This window comes from Lolium perenne, chromosome 7, assembly GCF_019359855.2.
Source record: "Lolium perenne isolate Kyuss_39 chromosome 7, Kyuss_2.0, whole genome shotgun sequence".
In the NCBI taxonomy this organism is placed as follows: domain Eukaryota; kingdom Viridiplantae; phylum Streptophyta; class Magnoliopsida; order Poales; family Poaceae; genus Lolium; species Lolium perenne.
The window spans coordinates 182856883-182874329 of NC_067250.2; positions in this window are offsets into that span (position 1 = coordinate 182856883).

Genomic DNA, 17447 nt, shown 5'->3' on the forward strand with positions numbered 1-17447 from the left:
GTTTAATGTTATCAATGTATTATTACTTGTCAAATGAAATCAACTCCCAAATCAACAAGATACAAAAGAGATCATGTCGAAATTTACTAACTCACCTTGCCTAACCCTAATTGCAAAATGAGAGAGAACCTCGATCCCTCTTAGGTTTGGTTGCAATAAGGCGCGAAAATTTCCCTCGTCTTGCGATGAAATGCACATCCCATTCCTACATCTACCCTTCGTTATTCCTATGTTCTGGGTTATTACACATCATCAAAGTCATCGGCTCCCTTGCATCGGAGTACCCAAATATAGTTGAAAATCGAAGAAATCTTCGACGTTCGCCTCAACAACTTATAGCCTACGCATGACTACTTCATAGTCATCCATAGGCTCGGGGGCTACTCCCATCGGGAGCGCTGGACGTGCACCCGATAAAAGCAATAAAGGCATCATCGACAGAAAGAATTCAAGAAAAAACGGACTCGAAAGTTCTAACAATCCAGTCTGCAAGGACCCGATACGTTCAAAAATATCGGATGAAGAGGAAAGTTCAAAAACATCAATAGCAAGGTCTTAGAGTAGTAAAACTTGAGTCTACGCACAGTTGCAAGCATCCGTCCCAAGACTCGGGGGCTACTCCCCATCGGGAGCGTTGTTCACGTACTAGATATCAGGAGATTTCAACCTTACATCAAGCGCATGACTCGGTATTCTTGGATTGATAAGGACATTCAGATGAAGATACATGTAGTCCCTGCCCGAAGCTCTGCTTTGGCCAGTCACACGGGGGCTACTGATATGGGCATTACCCTTCGGGTAGCCAACATTGACCTACCTCCTCCGGCCCAACAAGGGGTCATGAGAGTTGCCATAACCCAAGGTGGGCCCGTATGTCGGTTGTAGGAGAGAAAAGATGGAAGGAGACAGATTCTTGACGGACAAGGCAATGAGACGTCAACAAAGGGAAGGATAGATTAGATCTTAATTTAATTTAGTCGAGTTCGGGCAGGACTCTCGGGACCTGGCCTCCTGTATAAACGCCAGGAGAGGGCCTACCTAAACTTACACTTACACAACCAATACAACCTAGCATACACCAAACTAGCATTCACCATAGCGTAGTCTATTAGCTGTACCATTGTAACATTTTTCATCAATAAATCAAGATCATACAAGCAGGAGTAAGGGTTTTACCTCATCGAGGGCCCTGAACATGGGTAGGTCTCGCCTTCTGTTAGTTTGGTATCTGATGTCTCATGCTAAGTTGCATGATTCCGTCAACGGTAAGCCCCTCATGGTGGGCATTGCCGAGGACTCCCCTCGTCAGATAGTGTATCGGATGGTCTCAGAACGGTTTCGAGAGGTCCCGGATGATCCCAATAGTGTTATGAATGGTCTGCAGAGAGTTCTGAATGGTTTCGGGCATATATGAGAAGTATCAGAAAGTTCTAGAAAGTTGTAAAAAAATCTAGAACACCTAGAAGGTTGCAAAATATTTTAGAGGAGTTCGTAAGGTCCCCTATCCTGCCACCTCATGTTGCATTGGAGACAAATGTAGTTGCCTCCAAAGGAAATCTGAATAGAAAAAGGAAGTCGTGTTCTAGTAGGACTCCTTAGAGGAGCAACCTACTCGGACTCATCTGAACATGGGTGAGCTGCCTTGGACGATCTAGGGTATCTATCCACCTAAAAGGAGGGGAAGGGGCGCCCTAAGAGGCATCCCACCTTGCAGCCCCTGCCCCCGTAAGTGGCACACTTCCTGACGCCCAAAACTGTTAGCATGGCACAACCCTGTGTCGCCTCCCTGCGTGCTCTGTGTAGTGCACCTCTCTCTTCTTCGCAGAGCGCTGTTGGATCAACTACTTTGATTATATATAATCTATATGGCAATCGTGGAAGCTTCCAATCTTCATCAACATGTTCCTTGCTTCATTGGTGTGCTTGATCACACTTCGACGCAGTGACGCTTCTCACATACGTATGGACACCTTGGAGGCAATGTCGTTTGGCGCTTGATCATGGGATCGTTCATGGGATGATACATCTTCTTGCGGCTAGACAAGTCTAGCTGCAGGAATCGACTTGCCTCTACCTCACAACATCATCAACAAACTCCACCTTCGAGGGTATGACCATCTCTCTCGTGTATGATTTTGGTTACGATATGACTTTTTCATTTGTGTTGCGTGTTCCCAAAAAGTGTGCACATGTGCATGATGTGTGCTTGTGTGTGGGCGGAAATTTCTGTGTGCGAGTTGTATGTGTTCTTGTGTGTGCATGTATCTGGTAAATGCGACACATATTTTAGAAATATTTCTTGTTACTCCCTTAGTTCCAAACTAAGTGACATATTTAATTTAGATTATATAATTTTATCAATAAATTACACTGTTAGTCTCTTAAGTTAATTATGTTCTATGTGATCATTACTACCGCGAGATTCTTTTGAGTACGATACTTATGTCATCAATTCTATATCATGTGATCACATACTAAGGTCACGCATGATTGTACTATCTTGCCAAAGCCATGCATGATTATTGCTAAGTTGACTTTTCTCCTCTCTTCTGGACCCCTCCTTTGCAGTAGCTTACTAGAGTTTTTCCAAGTGTTGTATTTCAACCGCCCTCCTTCCTCTCTTCTCTTTGTGGGGATTTAGTGTCTGGTATGTCCGTGTTGTATTCGGTGGCTTCCGACATGGATCTTGATGGTAGCGGTGGGTGGTTGCTTGCTGCTACCAGATGGAATCTCTTCCTCCTCCCTAGGGGTACCATGTACTAACGCATGTCCGCGTGAACGTGTTCTGCTTTGGAAGGCATCATGGTGGTGGTAAAGAACTACTGACGGGTTAGTGATCTTTATGTTATAGAAGGGGATCAAGCTCATCAACAACGGTGATCTTAGAGAAGCTATGCCTCCCATTGCAGTGGTCGAAGGGCGGACTTCTCCAGGATCTAAGATGCCCACTTGGTGGTCTAACAGTGGTCTTCTCAACTCTAATGTTGTCTCTTTAGCTCGAAAGGCGAACAATCATCTTCCTTCTGGCCATTGAGCCTGATGGGAGGCAACACATCATGGTCCATGGCGAGGTTTCATGGAGGCTACGCCATCCCAAGTGGTGTCGTCCTCGGTGATAGTGAGGTTCTGCTCGTGTGGGAGATTGTAAGGACCCGATTGTAGTTTACTTCAGCTAGTTTGGTACTGTATGCAAAAAATAAATGTTTAGCTTTTATGTTCCAGTCTCTTGTGGGTCTTGTTGTAATTTGTCATGTACTTCTATGCTCTACACAAAAAGTCTCGGGGTCCTTGGGGATCCCTCTTTTTTTTAATAAATAGATGATTGCTAAGTTGGAGAAAAGAGGATAAAAGAAGAGGTTTGTTTTCTAGTATTAACTAAGAGAACATCTCTTAGCAAGAAAGATAAGGCGTATTTATTTATTGTGTGAGGTATTTTATCTTGGTTACATCACTACGACAGAATCAGGCTTTGTCGTGCAACGATTTGCACGACAAAGGGGCATGTACACACGGCAAAGACTTTGCCGTGCGAGGCCGCACGGCAATGTCTACGACGGCAACGCTGTCGTTGCCGTGCGCCTCGCCAAAACTGCACGGCAAAGGCTTTGACGTGCGTCGATTTCTTTGTCGTGCGCCAACACCCTCTACCGTGAGGGCAGTCTTTGCCGTGCGCCTTACAGCTTTGCCATGCGCATTACAGCTTTGCCGTGTGCCAACACTTGAAGAACAAGTTACCGTGAAGGGTGGCTCGTGGGATAATGGCCCAACGCGAATGCAAGGTGGGATCAAAATGCAAGTGCTTGGAATGATTCTGATAACTAGGGAGGCTGGAGTAATGCAACTGCAGCTGCTGACACGGGAGCTGCAAAACCAGCAGATCAAAGAAATTCTTCTGAAAATAATGTGCCTAAATACCGTCAGCACATGTGGATTACCTTGTTGAAGACAATGCGATGGATGATATCTGATTATCACCAGAATTGGATGGGAACCTTTGTATGCGCACTTTTGAAGATTGTCTTGAAGAACAAGTTACCGACATGGCTGGCTCATGGAATAATGGTTGCGGGTTTACCGGAGGCTAGCATGTGCCAAAGGGTCCCAAGCCTGGTTTTCCATGTGTATATGTCCTAAACAAACCTAAACCAATGTTAAAGTACATTGGTGGAACCTCGCGCGGAGAAATCTAGAGGGAGTAGACCCGCCGGGACACATACCTCTATTTTGAGGGAAGTGGGGAGAATGACCGCCGGAGCATCGGAATCCCACCAAATCTTGCATGTGGACCTATGATATGTGTGAAAGTATGGTGGAAAGTGTAATGGTGCAAAAATAGCTCCCTGGTGTGACCTTCCTCACATTCGGGCGATAACACTTAGCAGATTCTTCGAAGCGCGGATTCCTCTGAAACCCTGACATATGTGGGGGAGGAAGATGGAGACTACTTGTTGTATTGCAAAAAGTATGGGTATATACACATTGTCTTAAGTAACACTAATAAATAGTCAACACAAAGTACGAAAAAATAAATATAAGTATTAAATAAAATTAAATAGAAAGGAAAAGAAATGAAAATACAATATGGCGCACGGCAAAGGCGTCGTTTCCGTGCGTCCTAGCCACGCGCACGGCAAAGGGTAAGGCATGGCAATGCCCAACGTCATTGTCGTGATGCGATTCTTTGTCGTGCGCTGGTTTCTTCCATTATCGTGCATCGATTCTTTGCCGTGCGCTGGTTTCTGCCATTGCCGTGCAGCCCTCTTTGTCGTGCGTTTGATCGACCCTATGCTGTCCGTCGATTCTTTGCTGTGCATTTTCCTGGTCGTACACGGCAAAGATTTCTTTGTCATGCAGGGGTGCACGGCAAAGAATGGTTGCACGCCAGTGCCCGGTAGTGCATGTTTTGTAGCTTAATTTTAATCAAATTATAAATTAAGGGGCATGCAAACAATAATGGTTGGTGATAATCCGAAGATATAATCCACTGTATAACATGTTTTTCTTATTCTCTAATCTCATGCATTGCTTAATATAAGATAATCTTATCAAGCATTGTGCATTACCTAGGCCATGTAGAATGATCTTATCATATCCGGATGATTGCTGAGTTGAAACGGAGAGAAATAGAAAAAATTACTTGTTTTCTCTTAGCTAAAAGATAATATCTTAGTAAGAAAGATAAGACAATTCCTCCCTTGTTCAATATGTCATATCTTAGTTTCATATTTTTATCTTATTCAAAAATTTACATATTTATACTTTAATTTTAATCAGTCCACAAGTTTATGAGCATGCATACATCTATTGGTAGAGGTAACACTAAATTATGAAACATTGTATAACATGGTTTTAACCTTATGTCAGTTACATGCCTGGCATAAGAAAATACCGGCTTATCAACTATTGCACATGCGCTAATATAGTTTGTGTTCATTAAAGAATTGTCGTAACGAAACAAAATATGCCATGTATTTTGTACATGAGAGAGTACATCCTAATTATTGTTGTGAAGTTAAAGCTACTGCACATGTGAAAGATACAGGCCAAAGCCACACGTCACTAGTGGAAAACGGGGCAACAGGCCCGGTTCGTTTGGGCCTTCAGTCCCGGTTTTCAAACTGGGACCAACAAGGCGGGACTAAAGGGTCCCCCCTTTAGTTCCGGTTCAAAGTTGCACCGGGTCCAAAGGCATCGTCACGTGGTGCGGCCAGGGCGCTCGCGGTGGAGGGCCTTTGGTCCCGGTTCGTGGTACGAACTGGGCCTGGAGGTTCTCTGCCGCGGCACAGGTTTAGGGTGGAGCAGCGTTTCTCTGCTGCGGCAGAGTTTCAGCAATGCATATATCATTCAAGAAACCACAAAACATCGTCATGAATATATAGACATCATCAACAGTAAACGTAATGCATGCATATTTACAATATAAAGTCGGACCTCTTTACTAAATCTATCTCATATGCCTAACGACTACGAACGCAATCAAGATCTGCGAACTTCTGATAGTACTCTCCCGTTGGGGCAATAGCCTCGTTCAGAAAGAATCCCGCGAGTTCCTCTTGAACTACTCGTATGCGATCCTCCGTTATGAGAGTGTCCCGCAGTCATATCATCTATATTTAAAAAAGGAGATCAATATATATGAATGGAACTCAATACAATTGATGGTAATAAGATTAATTGTGAAATATTGTTCACGTACACGAGTGTGGTGTATAGCGTCCTCCGCATCCCTGTGAGTTGCCATGTCACGAATGAAGTCGCAGACATAGTATCCACATAAGTTATTCCCAACTTCCTGCCTCATACACTTTACGAAAAAATAGTTCGATCAAACTAATAATCAAGCATCGTATTGAAAGAAAATATCAGAGAGATTCACAGACATAGCTATAAATATAGTACTACTTACAGGGTAATGTTTAAATGTAAGCTCCGGTTTCCATTTACCCGGAACAGTATTGATGAACCGTTTTCAAGCCCTGCCCGACAAAGAAAAAATGAGTAAATGAGTTATTGATTAGTTGATGATATCGTCGAACAGATGAAGATGCCGATACGAAATTGATTGAAATTACCTCTGGAGGATGGCAGCCATGTTCGCCCATTCCGCATGTTCTTTACGTTTCGAGTCCATGACAAGTACGACTCCTTTCTTAAGCTCCATGATTAGGAGAATAAAGTGGAAGCTGCACAACCATAACTCAATGATTAGGAGAATAAAGTGGAAGCTGCACAAGCATAATGTATGTTATAACACTCACTTGAAGTTGTAAGGAAAAAATATATCCTCTTTGTCTGTGTTCTTGGCGTACTCTCGAACCGTAACTTCATGAATGGTGTTTGGTTCAATGAACCCGATGATGTCCGCGAGCTTGCCTCTTTTGCATTCGAGCTTCTTCATTCCGCATAATTAATATATAGCGTACACAAAGAATATAGTGAGGATAATTGTTAGTGCAACTGAATGAGCTGAGCTACAGAATCAATTACATAAATAAAATCACTTATAGGCAGTAGCAACTGATGATAGATTTGTTGAGGGCGTCTTGATTGAATAACTGAAACAGTTCTTCGAACTCAAGGTTTATCTCCTCCCGCCCCCGGAAGTAATGCTCATCTCTAACATGCACCGTGAGGTAGCGATCACTCCTTCGACAGGCCGCCAAGTACCATTCATGCAACCTTCGCATCTGAGTACCTAGACGCGCGAGCTGGCCAGGTTTGACAAGATCATATCCGTATCTATACTTGTTGGCGACGACTTCAGCCGTAGGATAGTAATCTTGGTACCGTACATCTGCTCCATGACCTCTAGCTTCCCGTTCGATCATCGATGCCGTCTCTGGATCATCATAGGAATACACGACGAAGTGGGGTACCGACTGATTACTCTGTTGCCCAAGCTGGGCGACATTTTTTGATTTGCCCGCTCTATAGGACTATCCAAGAGAGCGGTCATGATCACTTCTCGGCTCAACTCTCTTTATTCTCATCTCGGAAAAGTGCTTCATTGTATGTGGTGCAATAAACGTCTTCTTCGGCGCAAGAAACGCCTTTTTCTCATCAGTCTTCTCATGTGGTAACAACTCTGTAGTCTGTGCCCTGATCGGAGTTGATGATCTCTTCGGAGCTGTAGGAGGTGCCACGGTTTGCTTCCTCTTTTGCTTAGGTGGAGGCGGCGAAGTCTCCTGACGAGGAGGAGGAGGAGGCGGCGGAGTATTGTCACAGAGGAGACTGCTCATGCACAGGGGAATCATCATCGCGCATAGGAGAATCATCACGCGGAGGAGACTGCGCAGGTGGCGGAGGAGGCGGACGAGGTGGCCTGCTTAGTGGCTTCTCACCTGGAAACACAATGTTCTCCTTCCGCCATTGCACGGTGGTTCTGCGGGCTTCTCCCAGTTCTTTGATTTCCCCATCTTCACCTGCAGGGTGCTCAAGCACAAACTCCTCATAATCTCTCAACACTTCATCCACCATCACAACAGCAAAGTCGTCTTGCACCGGACGGCAATGGTAAGTCCTTGTAGGTAAGAGGATGTCGATTGCCGCCTTAAAGGATAGGTTGAAAACTTTAACATGCAGCTCACAAGGACGGCTCTCAGTGAGATCATCCACGAGGGGTAGCGAGGAGGCTCGACCACCTGGTCATCATCATCATTATCCACCCGCTGAGTGGAAGCCACGCTGCTTTTCCGGTGTTGAGATTGCAGCGGGACGATAGCATTGAGCAATGCAGGATCTACAGCCTGCCCCTGAGCCATCTGGGATGTAAGTACTTGGGTTACTATGGTTAATTGGGCTTTCATGGTGCTCATAGAATCCTCTAAGGACGCTATGCGGTCTGTTTCCCTTGCCTTTCTCCTCTCATGGCTTTTATCAGGAAATCTCTTCCTTTCTGCAGGAAAGCCATACTTCCACGGAACGGAGCCTTCTGTGCCCCGTGTTCGTCCGGCGTGTTCTTTGTTCCCAAGGGCGCGTGTCAGCTCATCGTTCTCTCTTTCGGGCTGGAACCTCCCCTCCTCCACGTCCTTATGTGCTTGTTCCAGGGCTTCAATGGGATACTTCAGATGAGCTTTCTTATAGATGCACTTCCTTGTTTCTGGATCCAACTTTCCCACAATCCTGTAGAACCACTCCTTCGACCGTTTGGTCCAACCGTGTGTCCCTAATCTGATCCCTTTCCTGGTCAGTTCCGCCTCAGCTGCCCCCCACTTAGGACGGTTAGCCCTGTATCCACCTGGACCCATAACTTGGTGATATTTCTTCAACGCATCATTTTCCTTATTTGTTTCCGACCTTTTCTTAAATTCTTCTGACTCCGTGCTGTACTTCACGAATTCGTCCCAGTGATTTTTTGCCTTCTCACTGTCCAGAGTCTTGTCTTTCTTGATAAGGCCGCACAATCTTTTCTTGTGGTTCTTGAATAGTTCGGCCATCTTCTTCTTGGCAAAGTCGCGGACTGCCTTCTCCATCTTTGCCTTTTCATCGGCATCCCCCTCTGGAGGTACTATATTGAAATGTGCCATGAGCTTGGTCAGAATGCTGTCTTTGGCTACATCATCGATATAAAGACCTTGAGCTTCTTCCTCTGCAGACAACACTAGTCCCTTCGGCTTGTTCCACTCTCGAACGGTGATCGGGACGGGGTCCCTAACAAGCACTCCGCATTGAGCTATAAATGACTTTGCATGGTTCTCGGGAGCAATCGGTTTACCATCCTTAGCGATATGGGTGATGTCGTTCCTAACACCGTCGTCCAACTTTTTGACCTGGCCTCGCTTCTTCGACTTTACAGAAGAAGTGCTCGATCCGGAGAGCTAAAAAAGAAATAATTCATCGTCAGTACAATTTATTTAGTTAATGCATCTAGTCGATCAGCAACGGCTTAATTTATATACCTGGGTGATAACTACGGTTCCGGAGCCATTATGATGATCTTCTTCCTCACCGGAGCCATTAGGATCTTCTTCCTCATCGTAGCCATCTTCTCTTCGCTCAATATTCTCCGCTCCCTCACCGGAGTCATTCAAAAAAGTTGCGGTGACATCGTCACCGCCATCATCTGGAATAACGTCGTCATCGCGATCATCCAGAGTACCGTTGGCTATGAGGTCAGCCATGAATTTTTCTGAAGCTTCATCTCTGTGTCCCACAATGCTTTCTACAACGACTTGCAAGTTATATATAAGAACCATCATATGATCAAATTAAGGATAATGCAGAAAACTAAAAATGGAATTACATATGTAGTTCTTAACTAAGGATCGATAATATAGTGTTGAAAGCAGATAGTGCAGTTACATGCATACATAGATCGGGTTCATGTTTATTTAACCCTAATATATCAATCACTACTACAACCTCTCAACCGCGCCGACCGGGTCCTGAGCCGCGCCGGATGAACCCCCAAAGCCACGGAACAGTCACGGGAGCATAGCTAACATGAGATCCCTGCATAACTGACCATCCGGTCCTATACATGGTGTCTAACGCATACATGTAACGGCGAACGTGCTCGTCCTCCGCTGCAATGCGCTGAGCTACCTCCTCCGGCGGGGCCGGCTCCCTCTGAAACGACCGTGGCCCATAAGACCTCCACCAGAGAATATCCGGGTCGACGACGGGACCCGGATTCCGCACCAAGGTAAGCGCCCCGGAAGCTAAGACCTCCCAGTGCCACCCCGGCGGAGCCCAGTACCGGACCTCCCCCAGCTGCTGCATCTCCTCTAGAATAGTCACACCACGGCGCGGCGGCTGTCGCGGCATCGTAGCTACGAAACCAAATCATATATGTACAAACATAAATAAAAAAATCATAATATTATGCTAAATAAAATAACTTCACTACTTTTGTACTAACAACTATTTCTAACATATAATTTCACGACCGCGTTCGGGCCGGTTCGAGGTCGACGCCGCGTTCCACGACCCCGGATCGATCGATCTGGATCGGCGGTCGGGAACGACAGCGGGAGCGGTAGCGGGAATTGAACGACCTGTTTTGGGGGCGCCGACAGGGGCGCCGGCACTACCGGCACCGCCACGGACTCGGCGCTCCTCGTCTCGCTCTACTCTCTATTTCACGACCCTAACTCTATGTCGCGGCGGCACCGCCATGGGCGCCGGCAGGGGCGCCGGTAGGGGCACCACCACGGACTCGGCACCGGCAGGGGCACCGCCATGGACTCGGCGCCGGCAGGGGCGCCGGCAGGGGCACCGGCACTACCGGAGATAGTGGCGATCGGCCGGTGGCGGCACTAATATGTTGGGTGGCGGAAATTAACTAATTAACTAACAAAATTAAACAAAAACCTAACTAACAAAACCTAACAAAATTATTTACTAACAACATTAAACAAAAACCTAACTAATTAACTAACAAAATTAAACAAAAACCTAACTAATAAAACCTAACAAAATTATTTACTAACAAAATTAAACAAAAACCTACCTAATTAACTAATAAAATTAAACAAAAACCTAACTAACAAAACCTAACAAAAATATTTACTAATTAACTAGCCTAACTAACAAAATAAAAAAAGGAGGAGAGAAGATAGGGTGGGGCGGCGGCGCTTACCGGCGGAGAAGGTGGCGGCGGCCGGCCGGCAGGGTGGCGGGGGCGCGGCGGACGTCAAGGAGGTGCGGCCGCGTCGAAGAGGCCTGAGCGCGACGGCGTGGCGCGGGCGGCGCGTTGGGTGGGCGCGGTGGCGGAGGCGGTGGCGCGGTGGACGGCGAGCGGCGCGCACGGCGATTCGGCAGCCTGGTGATACGTCTCCAACGTATCTATAATTTCTTATGTTCCATGCTAGTTTTATGACAATACCTACATGTTTTCTCACACTTTATAATGATTTTATGCATTTTCCGGAACTAACCTATTAACAAGATGCCACAGTGCCAGTTCCTGTTTTCTGTTGTTTTTGGTTCCAGAAAGGCTGTTTGGGCAATATTCTCGGAATTCGACGAAACGAAAGGCCAATGCCTTATTTTCCCCGGAATGTTCCAGAACACCGAAGGAGAGCTGGAGGGGGGCCAAGGGGGACCCACACCATAGGGGGGCGCGGGTCCCACCCTGGCCGCGCCGCCATGTGGTGAGGGAGCCCCGTGCTGCCTCAGACTCCGCCTCTTCGCCTATAAAGTTCCTCGTGACCTAAAACCCCGATACCAATTGACGAAACTCCAGAAAGACTCCAGGGACGCCGCCGCCATCGCGAAACTACGTTTCGGGGGACAGAAGTCTTTGTTCCGGCACACCGCCGGGACGGGGAATTGCCCCCGAAAGCCATCTCCATCGACACCACCGCCATCTTCATCGCCGTTGCTGTCTCCTATGATGAGGTGGGAGTAGTTCTCCCCCGATGCTGAGGGCTCTACCGGTAGCTATGTGGTTCATCTCTCTCTCCCATGGTGTGATCTTTATGTGATCATGAGCTTTGTATCACTATTAATCTATGTGCTACTCTAGTCATGTTATTAAAGTAGTCTATTCCTCCTCCATGATGTAATGTTGATAGTGTGTGCATCATGTAGTACTTGGCGTAGGTTATGATTGTAATATCTTGTAGATTATGAAGTTAACTATTACTATGATAGTATTGATGAGATCTATTCCCCCTTTCATAGCTATTGTTGATAGTGTGTATGCTATGTTAGTACTCGGTCTAAATTGCAACGGTCTATTATGCACTCTAGAGGTTACTTAAATATGAACTCCGGATGTTGTGGAGCTTGTTTACTCCGGCTTGAGGTGTGCTTTTGTAGCCCTACAAAATGAATGGTGTTTGTTATCCAACAAGAGAGTGTAGAAAGTAGCATTTATTTATTCAGTTATGTGATCATTGTTGCGAGTATCCACTAGTGAAAGTATGATCCTAGGCCTTGTTTCTAAGCATTGAAACATTGTTTCCAACAAGTTCTGTTACATGTTCGCTTGCTGCCATTTTTATTTCAGATTGCAATTACTACTTACAATCATCCATATTACTTGTATTTTACTATCTATTCGCTGAACTAGTGCACCTATACATCTGACAAGTGTATTAGGTGTGTTGGGGACACAAGAGACTTCTTGTATCGTAATTGCAGGGTTGCTTGAGAGGGATATCTTTGACCTCTACCTCCCTGAGTTCGATAAACCTTGGGTGATTCACTTAAGGGAAAGTTGCTGCTGTTCTACAAACGTCTGCTCTTGGAGGCCCAACACTGTCTACAGGAATAGAAGCGTGCGTAGACATCAAGCTATTTTATGGCGCCGTTGCCGGGGAGGTAAGGTAAAAGGTATTCACATCCTCCGACTACTAAGCTATTTCCTAGCACTGTTGCCGGTGTGTGAGTGCTCGAAGTTATTTTCTTTAGATCCTGCAATTATATCTTTTTGTTTCTTGTTTTTACTTTCACTAGTTAGGCTTAATGGAAAACAACAAAAAAATTAGAGATCTTTATGAACTTTATATTGAATTAGTACATGATGTGTTTGAAGAGAGAATTAAAAAACCCATGGAACTTTGTTTGCAAAATAGTTATAGCAATGTTATTAGCGTGAACTCTTTGAACACTATTATTGCTAATTCTATGGAAGAATTTAAGCTTGGGGAAGCTGGTTGTGATATTTTTAGTCCCCCAAGTTTTGAGGAGAAAATTTTCTTTGATGATACTTTGCCTCCCATCTATGATGATTATAATGATAGTGGTATTTTGGTGCCACCTACTATGGAGGATAAAGTTTATTATGATTATACCATGCCTGCAAATTATGATGATTACAATGATGGTTGTGATAGTTTTACTTCCACTATTACTAATAAAATTGATTATGCTTATGTGGAGAGTAATGATACTTTAATGCATGTGAATAAGAATGCTTTATGTGATAGTTATATTGTTGAGTTTTTTCATGATGCCATTGAAAATTATTATGAGAGAGGAAAATATGGTTGTAGGGATTTTCATGTGACTAAAACACCTCTCTTTTTGCTGAAAATCTTGAAGTTGCGCTTGTCTAGTTTTCCTATGCTTATTGCATTATGCTTACATGACTTGTTTATTTACAAGATTCCTTTTCATAGGAATTGGGTTAGACTTAAAAGTGTTTCTTGCTTGCTTTTTGATGCTCTCTTTGCTTCAACTCTCATCCTTATGTGAGCATCATTAAAATTACTGAGCCCATCTTAATGGCTATAAAGAAAGCACTTCTTGGGAGATAACCCATGTTTTTTATTTTGCTACTGTTTTGTTGTGTCTTGGAAGTTGTTACTACTGTAGCAACCTCTCCTTATCTTTATTTTATTGCATTGTTGTGCCAAGTAAAGTCTTTGATAGTAAGGTTGATACTAGATTTGGATTACTGCGCAGAAACAGATTTCTTGCTGTCACGAATTTGAGTAGGCCTCTCTGTAGGTAACTCAGAAAAATCTGCCAATTTACATGAGTGTTCCTCAGATATGTACGCAACTTTCATTAAATTTGAGCTTCTTCATCTGAGCAAGTTAAGTGCCTCTAAAAAATTCGTCTTTACGGACTGTTCTGTTTTGACAGATTCTGCCTTTTATTTCACATTGCCTCTTTTGCTATGTTGAATGGATTTCTTTGTTCCATTAACTTTCAGTAGCTTTGTGCAATGTCCAGAAGTGTTAAGAATGATTATGTCACCTCTGAATATGTGAATTTTTGATTATGCAGTAACCCTCTAATGAGTTTGTTTTGAGTTTGGTGTGGAGGAAGTTTTCAAGGATCAAGAGAGGAGGATGATACAATATGATCAAGAAGAGTGAAAAGTCTAAGCTTGGGGATGCCCCCGTGGTTCATCCCTGCATATTTCAAGAAGACTCAAGCATCTAAGCTTGGGGATGCCCAAGGCATCCCCTTCTTCATCAACAATTTATCAGGTCACCTCTAGTGAAACTATATGTTTATTCCATCACATCTTATGTGCTTTACTTGGAGCGTCTGTGTGTTTTTATTTTCGTTTTGTTATCTTAGTTCTCTGAATAAATCGGATCCTATCATGCTTGTTTGGGAGAGAGACACGCTCCGCTTTTTCATTTGAACACTTGTGTTCTTCGTTTTACTTTTAATGTTCATGGCGAAAGTTGAAAACCGCTTCGTTCATTGCTATTTGGTTGGAAACAGAAAATGCTTCATGTAGTAATTGGTATATGGTCTTGAATAATTTGATACTTGGCAATTGTTTTGCTCAATAGATCATGTTTAAGCTCTTGCATCATGTACTCTGCACCTATTAATGAAGAACTACCACAGAGCTTGTTGAAATTTGGTTTGCATGATTGGTCTCTCTAAAGTCTAGATATTTTCTGGTAAAGTGTTTGAACAACAAGGAAGACAGTGTAGAGTCTTATAATGCTTGCAATATGTTCTTATGTAAGTTTTGTTGTACCGGTTCATACTTTTGTTTGCTTCAAACAACCTTGCTAGCCAAAGCCTTGTACTGAGAGGGAATTCTTCTCGTGCATCCAAATCCTTGAGCCAAAACCTATGCCATTTGTGTCCACCATACCTACCTACTATGTGGTATTTCTCTACCATTCCAAAGTAAATTGCTTGAGTGCTACCTTTAAAATTTCATCCTTTGTCTTTGCAATATATAGCTCATGGGAAAATAGCTTAAAAACTATTGTGGTAAAAAATAGCTTAAAGAATATGTAGCTTATGTATGTTATTTCTTATAAGTTGCTTGTTGAGCGGTAACCATGTTTTTGGGGACGCCATCAACTATTACACCTTTGTTGAATATCATGTGAGTTGCTATGCATGTTCGTCTTGTCTGAAGTAAGGGTGATTTATCATGATCAAATGGTTTGAGTATGCATATTGTTAGAGAAGAACATTGGGCCGCTAACTAAAGCCATGTATCATGGTGGAAGTTTCAGTTTGGACATTAATCATCAATCTCTTATGAGAATATTATCTGTTGTTGAATGCTTATGCATTAAAGAGGAGTCCATTATCTATTTTCTATGTTGTCCCGGTATGGATGTCCTAAGTTGAGATCTATCAAAAACGAGAAATCAAATGCGATCTATCTCCTTGGACCTTTGTACAGGCGGCATAGAGGTACCCCTTTGCGACACTTGGTTGAAACATATGTTACGCAATGATAATCCATGTAAATCCAAACTAATTAGGACAAGGTGCGAGCACTATTGGTATTCGATGCATGAGGCTTGCAACTTATAGGATGTCTTATGCATAACACATATGAATTATTACTACCGTTGACAAAATTGTTTATATGATTTCAAAATAAAAGCTCTAGCACAAAAATAGTAATCCCTGCTTCCCTCTGCGAAGGGCCCTTCTTTTACTTTATGTTGAGTCAGTTTACCTACTTCTTTCTATCTTAGAAGCAAACACATGTGTCAACTGTGTGCATTGATTCCTACATACTTGCTTATTTGCACTCATCATATTACTTTGTGTTGACAATCATTCATGAGATATACATGTTGAAGTTGAAAGCAACTGCTGAAACTTATATCTTCCTTTGTGTTGCTTCAAAACCTTCTACTAAGAATTTATTTCTTTATGAGTTAACTCCTATGCAAATCTTGTTGATGCTTGTCTTGAAGTACTATTCATGAAAAGTCTTTGCTGTATGATTCAGTTGTTTAGTCATTATCTTTACCATTGCTTTGAATCACTTCATTCCTCTCATATGCTTTACAATAGTATGATCAAGATTATGTAAGTAGCATGTCACTTCAGAAATTATCCTTGTTATCGTTTACCTACTCGAGGGCGAGTAGGAACTAAGCTTGGGGATGCTTGATACGTCTCCAACGTATCTATAATTTCTTATGTTCCATGCTAGTTTTATGACAATACCTACATGTTTTGCTCACACTTTATAATGATTTTATGCATTTTCTGGAACTAACCTATTAACAAGATGCCACAGTGCCAGTTCCTGTTTTCTGTTGTTTTTGGTTCCAGAAAGGCTGTTCTTGCAATATTCTCGGAATTCGACGAAACGAAAGCCCAAGGCCTTATTTTCCCCGGAATGTTCCAGAACACCGAAGGAGAGCCAGAGGGGGGCCAAGGGAGACCCACACCATAGGGGGCGCGGGTCCCACCCTGGCCGCGCCGCCATGTGGTGAGGGAGCCCCGTGCCGCCTCCGACTCCGCCTCTTCGCCTATAAAGTCCCTCGTGACCTAAAAACCCGATACCGGTTGACGAAACTCCAGAAAGACTCCAGGGACGCCGCCGCCATCGCGAAACTCCGTTTCGGGGGACAGAAGTCTCTGTTCCGGCACGCCGCCGGGACGGGGAATTGCCCCCGGAAGCCATCTCCATCGACACCACCGCCATCTTCATCGCCGTTGCTGTCTCCTATGATGAGGAGGGAGTAGTTCTCCCCCGAGGCTGAGGGCTCTACCGGTAGCTATGTGGTTCATCTCTCTCTCCCATGGTGTGATCTTTATGTGATCATGAGCTTTGTATCACTATTAATCTATGTGCTACTCTAGTGATGTTATTAAAGTAGTCTATTCCTCCTCCATGATGTAATGTTGATAGTGTGTACATCATGTAGTACTTGGCGTAGGTTATGATTGTAATCTCTTGTAGATTATGAAGTTAACTATTACTATGATAGTATTGATGCGATCTATTTCCCCTTTCATAGCTATTGTTGACAGTGTGTATGCTATGTTAGTACTCGGTCTAAATTGCAACGGTCTATTATGCACTCCAGAGGTTGCTTAAATATGAACTCCGGATGTTGTGGAGCTTTTTTACTCCGGCTTGAGGTGTGCTTTTGTAGCCCTACACAATGAATGGTGTTTGTTATCCAACAAGAGAGTGTAGAAAGTAGCATTTATTTATTCAGTTATGTGATCATTGTTGAGAGTGTCCACTAGTGAAAGTATGATCCCTAGGCCTTGTTTCTAAGCATTGAAACACAATTTCCAACAAGTTCTGTTACAAG